Genomic DNA, 10978 nt, shown 5'->3' with positions numbered 1-10978 from the left:
AGCTCTCCAAAATCAAAGACAAGGATAGAATCCTGAATGCAGCTATGGAAAAGAGAAGTGTTACTTACAAAGGCAAGCAAATAAGATTGAGCTCTGATCTCTCAGGAGAAACCATGCAGGCAAGTAGGCAATGGGGAGACATATATAAAACCTTGAAAGAAAAAAAACTGCCAACCAAGAATTGCCTACCCAGCAAAACTGTCAATCAAATATGATGTTGTAATAAAAACATTCCATGATAAACAGAAGCTAAAGGACTTTGTCAAAGCCAACCCAGTGCTTCAAAACATCTTAACGGGAGTTCTGCAGACTGAGAACCACCAAGAACAGACAACAACCAGGGATTGACATATGTGGCAGCATCACCAAGAACTCAATCAACAGATGGAAGAATCCAGAACAAAACTACAAGAACGAATTCAGAGGATCTGGGAGGTCAGTCTATGATCAAAACAATTACAATGTGAAAGAAGGTAAAAATACAGGAACAGAGATTCAGGTGATGAGAAGGTCAGGTAAATTGTAGTATAAAACAGACTGTTTTAAATGGAGGAAAAAGCTAATGGAACATAGGGTAACCTCAAAAAATATTAATACTTCACAACATACCAAGAAAATGAAAATCCAAGAGAAACATAGAAACATTAAAACTATGAAGAAACTGACAAGAGAGAACACAAAGAACATGAACTCAGCACAGGAAGGCATGCAGAACAAAGAAACCAACAGTACCACACATACACACACACACACACACACAAACATATATATATATATATATATATATAAAATGACAGCAATTAATCCATACTCTGGTAGCATAGTGGTTACGAATTGGGCTGCAGACCGCAAGGTCAGTAGTTCAAACCTACCAGCTGCTCCGTGGGAGAAAGATGAGGCTTTCTGCTCCCGTAAAGATTTACAGCCTCAGAAACCCTGTACAGAGTTGGAACCAATTCCATGGCACATAACCACTACCATTGATAGTTACTCTGAATATTAATGGATTAAATACACCAGTTAAGAGACGGAGAATGACAGAATGGATAAGAAAACAAGATCCTTCAATATGTTATCTGCAAGAGTCACAATTTGCACACAATGATAAAAACAGATTAAAAATTAAAGGATGGAAAAATATATACCAAGCTAATTGCTGTAAAAAATGAAAAATTAGTATTAATGGCAATACTAATCTCTGCTAAAATAAACTTTAAGACAAAAACCAATATAGAGATAAAGAAGGACATTATCTCATTATTAAAGGGTTAATTGAACAAGATGACATAACCATAGCAAATATCTACGCTCCTAAGGAAAGAGTCCCAAAATACACTCTAATAGATTTGAAGAAATAAATAGACAAATCTACAATAATAGTGGAAATTTTTAATGCACCACTTTTGAAAAAGGATAGAACAACCAGAAAGAAACTTGACAAAAATACAGCGGAACTAAACAATACAATCAACCAACTTGGCCTCGTATATGGGTACAGAGCATTCAACCCAACAATAGCACAATACACATTCTTTTCCAGTGCACATGGAACATTCTCCAGAATAGACCATGTGTTAGGCCACAAAACAAGCCTCCATAACTTTACAAGCATCAAAATACTACAAAGCATAGTCTCAGACCACGATGCTATACAATTAGAAATCAACAATAGGAAGACAAAGGAAATAAGTCAAATACATGGAAACTGAATAACACCCTGCTTAAAAGCTACTGGGTAGTAGCACAAATAAAAGAAAATTCGCAAAGTTCCTAGAAACAAATGAGAATGGAAACACAACATACCAAAATCTTTGGGACACGGAAAAAGTAGTGTTGAGAGGACAGTTTATTGCAAAAAATGCATACATCCAAAACGAAGAATGAACCAACATCAACACGTTAATACAACATCTCCAATAATTAGAAACAGATCAACAAAGTAAACCTATAGTCACCAGAAGAAAAGTAATAATAAAGATTAGAGAAGAAATAAACAAGAAAGAAAATAGAAAAACTATACAAAGAATCAAAAGACAAGAAGCTGGTTCTTTAAAAGGGTTAATAAAATTGACAAACTATTGGCAAACCTCACAAAAGAAAAGAGGGAGAAGACACAAATAACATGCATAAGATGGGTGGTGTCGCAACAGAACCAAAAGAAGTAAAAAGGATAATAACAGAATACTATGAAGAGTTGTGCTCCAACAAATTTGAAAATCTAGAGGAGATGGACACATTTTCAGAAAAACACAACCTACCTAAACTTACACAGAATGAAGAGGAAAACTTGAACAGACCTATAACAAAAAAAGAAACTGATCAAGTCATCAAAGAACTCCCAGCCAAAAAAAGTCCAGGTCCAGATGACTTCACAGGTGAGTTTTACCAAACATTCATGGAAGAGCTGTCACCAATTTTATTCAAATTATTCCAGAATATAGAAAAAGATGGAAAACTTTCTAATACATTTTATGAAGCAAACATAACTCTCATACCAAACCCAGGGAAGGGCATCACTAAGAAAGAGCCTTATAGACCAATATCCCTCATGAACATCAATGCAAAAATTCTCAATAAAATCCGATCCAAAAGAATGCAACAATGCATCAAAAAATAATACATCATGACCACAGGATGCAAGGATGGTTCAACATTAGGAAAACAATCAGTGTAATCCACCATATAAATAAGAAAAAGGAAAAGAAGCACATGATCATATCGATTGATGCAGAAAAGGCAGTTGACAAAACCCAATATCCATTCCTGATGAAAACATCCAACAAAGTAGGAAATGAAGGTAAATTCCTCAACATAATTAAGAGCATATATACAAAACCAACAGCCAACATCACTTTCAATGGAGAGAAACCGAAAGCCTTCCCTCTGCGAACAGGAACCAGACAAAGATGCCCTTTATCACCACTCCTTTTCAATATTGTATTGGAAATCTTAGCCAGAGCTATAAGGTAAAATAGGGACATCAAAGGCATCCAAATTGGCAAAGAAGAAGTAAAACTCTCTCTATTTGCAGATGATATGATCCTATACTTAGAAAACTTCAAAGACTCAGCAAAAAAAATACTAGAACTCATTGGAAGATTCAGCAAAGTGGCAGGGTACAAGATCAACATACGAAAATTAGTTATATTCCTCTATACTAATAATGACAGCACTGAAAAGGAAATTAGGAAAGCAATACCACTTCCAACAGCCGCCCAAATGATGAAATGTTTAACAATAAATCTAAGCAGAGAAATAAAAGACCTACACAAAGAAAACTACTATAAAACTACTACAAAACACTACTATAAGAAACCAAAAGAAACTTACAAAAGTGGAAGAATATATCATGCTCCTGAATATGAAGACTTAACATTGTGAAAACGATAATACTTCCCAAAGCAATCTACACATATAATGTAATCCCAATCCAGATTCCAATGACATTGTTTAAAGAGATGGAAATAACTATTACAAACTTTATATGGAAAGGAAAGAGTCCCTGGAAAACCAAAGCACTACTTAAGAGGAAGAATGAAGTCGGAAGCCTCTTACTCCCTGACTTCAAAATTTCCTCCCTGGCTGCAGTGGTCAAAACAGCCTGGAACTAATACAATGAAAGATACATAGATCAACGGAACAGAATTGAGAATCAGAAATTAACCCATCTACATACTGCCAATTGACCTTTGACAAAGGACCAAAGTACCTCGAGTAGGAGGAGATGGAGATAGTCTCTTCAACAGATGGTGCTGGCAGAACTAGAAATCGATATGCAAATGATTGAAACAAGACCTTTATCTCACACCATACACAAAACCCAACTCAATTTGTATTAAAGACCTAAATGTGAATCCCAGAATTATAAAGGTCATCAAAGAAAAAATAGGGACAAACTTAAGGGCTCTAATACAGGGCACACATAGACTACCAAACATTGTCATAATTGCACAAACAAGACAAAATAGATGATTGAGACACACTAAAAATTAGAAACTTATGTGCATCAAAAGACTTCAAAAAAGAGTATAAAGGGAACCCACAGAATAGGAAAAAAATATTTTGCAACAACATATCTGACAAAGGACTAATTTCTAACATCTATAGGAAACTACAACATCTCAACACGAAAAAGACTAAGCAATTTAAAAATGGGCACAGGACATGAACAGACACTTCACTAAGGAAGACATTCAGGCAGCCAACAAACATATGAATAAATGTTCACGATCTTTAGCCATTGCTACTGCTGCTGCTGTGTGCTGTGGAGTCGATTCCAACTCATAGTGACCCTGAACAGGGTTTCCGAGGCTGTAAATCTTTACAGGAGCAGAACGCCTCATCTTTCTCCCACGGAACAGCTGGTAGTTTCGAACTTCTGACCTTGTGGTTCACAGCCCAATTCATAACCACTACGCTACCAGAGATCCTTTAGCCATTAGAGAGATGCAAATCAACAAGAGTACATAATCATGATAAATATCTGCATACCCCATGAAAAAGCCAAAATACATAAATCAAACTTGGACAGAATTGAAAAGAGAAATAGCCAACCACACAATAAATCTGGTGGTAGCTGCCTGTTCTGTGGTGTTGAGACAGTTGACTCATAGTGATCCTGTATAGTGTCTTGAGGCTGTAAATTTTTGTTGTTGTTGTTAGTTGCCATCGAATCGACAGTGACTCTACACACAACAGAATAAAATACTGCCTGGTCCTGTGCCAACCTCATAATCGTTGCCACATTTGAGCCCATCACTGCTGTCACTGTGCCAATCCATCTCATTGGGGGTCTTCCTCTTTTTCTCTGACCCTTCATTTTACCAAATATGATGTCCTTCTCCAGGGACTGGTCCCTCCTGACAATATGTCCGAAGCACAAGAAACAAAGTCTGGCCATCCTGGTTTCCAGGGAGCATTCTGAGTGTACTTCTTCCAACAGATTGCTTTGTTCTTTTGTAAGTCCATAGTACTTTTAGTATTCTCCTCCAACACCATAACTCAAATACATAAATTCTTCTATGGTCTTCGTTATTCACTGACCAACTTCCACATGCATATGAGGTTATTGAAAATACCATGGCTTGGATTAGGTGCACGTTAGTCCTCAAACTGACATCTTTGCTCTTCCACACATTAAAGAAGTCTTGTGCAGTAGATTTGCCTAATGTAATACGTTATTTGATATCTTTACTGCTGCTTCCGTGAGTGTTGATGATTGGTCCAAGCAAAATGAAGTCTTTGACAACTTCAATCTTTTCTCTGTTGATAAGAATGTTGTTTATTGGTCCAGTGGTGAGGATTTTTGTTGTCTTTACATCGACATGCAATCATACTGAAGGCTATGTGCTCTTTGATCTTTCATCAGTAAATATTTGAAGTCAATCACAAAAAGACAAATATTGTATAAATCTATTATTATTGAAAGTCAAGGAAAAGGTTACAAGTCACTAACTAGAAATACCCACTGCCATTGAACTGATTCTGGAAACCTATACAGGGTTTCCAAGGCTTTAAATCATTATGGGAACCGAAAGCTCCATCAGTCTCCCATGGAGCGGCTGGTGGGTTTGAACTGCCAATCTTGCAGTTAACAGCACCACCATGGCTACATAAGTATATAATAGATATATATCAATTTGGGTGAAAGAAAAGGGAATCATAAATAGCGGGGTGGTGAGGTCAGTTTAAACTGAAGGTCTGCAGTTCAAATTCACCAGCCGCTCCTCAGAAACAACAACACAGTATCCCTAAGGAAAAAGAAGACTCAAGAGAGTTGCACATGAGTTATAAACAACAAAAACAAATACCACTGGGGAGTCAGTGGCACTTCTGGGCATACTAGTTTCACCAAGATGGCAGTTACTAAGGATGGAGAAGTGGCCACAGGGAATGGGCATCTGCTGCATCTGGGGATCCCTGAGGGGATGTTTGTGAAAGAGGTAGATTCCTCCATGAAACAGCCTGGGAAAGAAAATGCACATATAGTCCCAAAGAAGTTGGATGAACAACATCAGAAGTAGAAATTTATGGAACTCAACCTTACTCAAAAGAAAAGGAGACAAAAGGTCAGATACTTAAAATTAGGCAGACTTTAGAAATTCTTAAATACATGCAGAAGAAAAAAGAGTCCACCAATTCACTGGAGACCAGATTTTTATTGGTAGATATCCTGAACTGCAAACCTTCATTTCCTCCTACTGATAGTGTGTCTGTGGTTGGGGACTTATGTAATGCTTGAATATGATATTGTGAAGCTCAGTCACTGCTGGAAAAGAATTTATCAACTGCCACAGAGAATCTTGATTCTCTTGAGAAAGATGTTGACTTTCTTTGAAGTCGATATGGCCAGGGTTTATAATTGAGTTGTAAAAAGAAGAAACAAAGATAATTCTACCAAGAACAAAGCATAGTGTTGGCAATTAAAAATGTGTTTCAGTTTTCAAAACATAAGTTATTTTAAATTTATTTTTGAACATTGGCATAGTTTCTAATTATTTTTAGCAGTAAGAATGAGAATTAACTTTTTTTTAAAAAAGATCAACGCCATTTTGTTTGTTTATAAAAAACAAATTAGTTTCCAGTATTTCATGAAATCAGCAGAGTTGTAATTTTTTACACATTTCCCAGTAAAATCAATGCTGCATTCATGAAAAAAAAATGTTTAAAGACCATTAAGTATATAGTTCTGTATTATCAGAAACAATAAACAATAGACCAGCAACATGAACAGGTCTTAGGCAACAGAGACTAAACTCACAACCATACATAGGTTTTGTAGACAATACTTCTACAGACATGTTTATATGTGCTGTAAAGATATTCATGTTTATAATACAGCAAACAAGTGTCAAGGATATATAATCTATTTAGGGAAGGAATGCATCAGTGGGCCTGGAAACTTTGTACTACATCTATAAAAGACATCAAGGTCTATTGGCGTAACAATTCACAAAGACAATGTTTTACATCCTACTTTGGGAGTAGCAACTGGGGTCTTAAAAGTCTGGAAGTAGCCATCTAAACTGCTACTATTGGTTTTTCCCCCGTTTGGTGCAAAGAAGAGGGAAGAAAATTAAAGGTTCATGGAAACAATTAGTCTAAAGGATAAAAGGATCTCAAGAACCTCAGATTCTCTGAGATGAGAAGAACAAGATGGGGCCCAGCTACCAATGCTGATGATTTTGAAAAGGTCTTTGGATTTCAAGAGGAAAATGTGGGGCCAAACTCAAAACCATAAATAAGACCAGTCTTACTGGTCTGCTAGAGACTGGTAGAACTCTCAAAACTATGGCCCTTAATCATCCTTCAGGTCTTGAAATGAACTCACCCCCATGGTTAAAGTTTCAACAAACAAGAGCAAGGTCAACACAGTGAAAAATAACACTAGAGATCTATGGTCTCCAGAATAATCAACCATTTGAGATCTAAAGGGCAGCATTTGCTCAAGGATAAAGTTCAGAAGGCAGGAAGGAGTAGGAAAAAAGGAGGAATGAAAATGGAAAACACAAGGCGGAAGCAGGATAAGTGACATTACATTGTGGAGATAGCAATCAATGACATGAAACAAAATGTAAATGAATTGTTAAATGGAAAACTGATGTGCTCTATATACCTTTAGCCAATTGATAGTAAAAAGTTAAAAATAAAGAAACTAACAAAAAACTACCAAATAGTAAAAGAAATTAAAGATGAAACTAAAAAAAAATTTTCTGGAATCAAAGTAAAATGAAAACATATCAAAAAATTTGGGACACATCATAAGCAGTGCTCAGAAGACAATTTATAGCAATAAACACACACATTAAAACATAATAAAGAACCAAAATCAACACATTAACCCAATATCACAAGCAATTAAAAAAAAAAGTACAGCAAAAAGCCTTTCATCACCAGAGAAGAGAACTAATAAAGTTTTGAGCAGAAATGAATAAAGCAATGGAAAGAATCAACAAGATTAGAAGCTGGTTCTTGGAAAAGATTAATAAAACTGACAAATCACAGGCAAATTTAACAAAGGAAAAGAAGAAGCAAATAACACGAGTATGAAATGACATAAGTGACATCACAACAGAACTAACAAAAATAAAAAGAATATTAGGATAATAATAAACAGGATATTATGAAGACTTGTACTACAACAACTGTGAAAGCCTAAAAGAAATGAACAAATTTCTAGAGACACACGACCCACCTAACTGACACAATCTGAGCTAGAAAATTGAATATACCGATCACCAAATAAGAAATTAAATTAAACAGACCATGAGGAAAAACTCCCAATAAAAAAGCCTTGGCCCAGACAGCTTCACTAGTGAATTCTACCAAATATTCAGAGAAGAGTTGGTGCAATTTTACTCAAGTTACTCCAGAACACAGAAAATCATGGAATACTCCCAAAGTCATTCTAAGCATAATCCTGATACCAAAACTAGGGAAAGTAATCACTAAAAAGAAAATGATAGACCAGCATCCCTCCTGAACCAAAACTCATTATCACTGAGTCTATTCTCACTCATAACAACCCTTTGTCATTGTTGTGAAATGCTGTGGACTCACTTCAAATCCATAGCGACCCCGTACAGGGTTTCTAAGGAGTGACTAGTGAGCTTGAACCAACAACTTTGTGGTTCAAACAACTTTGCTGTCCAATGCATTAACCCACAGCACCACACCAGGACTCCTAGTGACTCTTTGTTGTTGTTGTTAAGTGCCATCAAGTCGATTCCAACCCATAGTGACCTTGTATAGGGTTTCCAAGGAGCAGCTGGTGAGTTTGAACCGCCGACCTTGCTGTTCAAACAGCTTTGCAGTCTGACTCATTAACCCACAGCGCCACACCAGAACTCCTTAGAGAAGAGAAAAATAGATCCTTAGTAATTCCAAGAGTGTAAATCTTTACAGATAGCCTTATCTTTCTGCCGCAGAGAAGAAGACCAATACTTAGCCCAGTCTACCACTGCTCCCTCCCTTATGAACAGTGACACAAAAATTATTAACAAAATCATAACCAATAGAATCCAACAATATAAACATATATATTTGTATACATATATGTTGTTGTTGTTGTTCAGTGTCCTTGAGTTGGTTCTGACTCCTAGTGACCCTGTATAGGATTTCTAAGGCTTTAAATCTTTGCAGGAGCAGAAAGCCTCATCTTTTTCCCACAGTGTGGCTGGCTGGATCCAACCTCAGACCTTGTAGTTCACAGTCCAGTGCTTATCCTATGGAGCCACCATAATAGATTAGGTAGCTATATATAGAGAGAGATCTTATATCCCCTTGCTCTGTTCAAACAACTGTCTCTTGGTCTTTGAATACTTTCCTCATGAGCACAAGTAAGTATTCTGGAATACATATTATTCACAATGTTATCCATAGTTTGTCATGATCTACACAGTCAAAAGCCTTTGTATAGTCGATAAAGCACAGATAAACATCTTTCTGGTATTCTCTGCTTTCAGCCAACATCCATTTGATGCCAGCAATGATATCCTTCATGCCATGTCTTCGTCTGAATTTGGCTTGAATATCTGGCAGTTCCCTGAGGAATTAATTGTTGCAGCAGTTATGAATTATCTCAGCAAAATTTTACTTGCAAGTGATATTGTTCAATGATTTTTGCATTACATTGGGTTACTTCTCTTTGGAATGGGCACAAACATGGATCTCTTCCAATCAGTTGTCCAGGTAACTGTCTTCCAAATTTCCTGGCATAGATAAGTAGTTGCCTCCAGTGCTTCATCAATTTGTTGAAATATTTCAATTTGTGTCCCATGAATTCCCAGAGACTTTTTCTTTACCAATGCCTTCAGTGCACCTTGGATTTCTTCCTTCAGTACCACTGGCTCTTGATCAAATGCTGCGTCTTAAAATGATTGAACATCAACCATTTCTTTTTGGTACAATTACTCTGTATTCCTTTCGTCTTCTTTTGATGCTTTCTGTATCATTTAATGTTGTGCCCAAAGACCAAGAGGTAGTTGTTCCAACAGAACAAGGGGATACTGAATGATTTAAAATCAGGAAAGGTATATGTCAGGGTTGTGTCCTTCACCATTCTTATTCATTCTATGTGCTAAACCAATAATCTGAGAAACTAGATTATATGACGAAGAATGTGGTGTCAGAATTGGAGGAAGACTCATTAACAACCTGCAATATGCAGATGATACAATCATGCTTGCTGAAAATGAAGAGGACCTAAAATACTTACTGATGAAGATAAAAGATCACAGATTTCAGTATGGGTTTCACCTCAATGTAAAGAAAACAAAAACCCTCACCACTAGATGAATAAACAAAATCATGATAAGTGGAGAAAAGATTGAAGAGATCAAAGATTTTATTTTGCTTGGATTCACTATCAACACTTATGAATGAACCATCAAAAAATCAAGTGCTATATTGCATTAGACAAATCTGCTGCACAAGATCTCCTTAAGTGCTCAAGAGCAAAGATGTCATATGCATGTTGAACAAGTGAATGTTGAACAAGGAATAAGGAAGACCATAGAAGAACTGATACACTTGAATTATGGTGTTGAGGAAGAATAGAAAGTACCATGGACTGCCGGAACAGCAAACCAATATGTATTGGAAGAATTACAGCCAGAATGTTCCTTGGAAGCAAGGATGGCAAGTTTCAAACATGTTATCAAGAAGGACCAGTCCCTAGAGAAGGACATCATGCTTGGTAAAATGGAGGGTCAGCAAAAAAAAAGATGACCTCCAGTCAGATGGACTGGCACAATGGCAGCAGTAACGTGCTCAAGAGTAACAACAGTTGTGAGTTTTGTTGTGCATAGGGTTGTTCAGAGTTGAAACTGACTCAACAGCACCTAACAACAACATATAAATCTCAATCCAGTGGCAATCATGCCATGTATGCAAGAATAGTTCAGTATTTAAAAAATAATCAATGTACTCCACTATATAAGTAAATCAAAGGAAAAGAACCAAATGAGTATCTCCATTA

At 36.5% G+C, this 10978-nt stretch overlaps 1 pseudogene; it reads left to right on the top strand.

Moving 5' to 3' along the window:
• Nucleotides 1-5855: 5855 nt before the first annotated feature.
• On the top strand, nucleotides 5856-6413 carry LOC102841143 (annotated as a pseudogene).
• The last annotated feature ends 4565 nt before the right edge of the window (nucleotides 6414-10978 follow it).

The sequence above is a fragment of the Chrysochloris asiatica genome, unplaced genomic scaffold, assembly GCF_000296735.1.
Source record: "Chrysochloris asiatica unplaced genomic scaffold, ChrAsi1.0 scaffold00012, whole genome shotgun sequence".
In the NCBI taxonomy this organism is placed as follows: Eukaryota; Metazoa; Chordata; class Mammalia; order Afrosoricida; family Chrysochloridae; genus Chrysochloris; species Chrysochloris asiatica.
The sequence above is the reverse complement of the archived record's forward strand: the minus strand, read 5'-3'. Positions and strand labels throughout refer to the sequence as shown.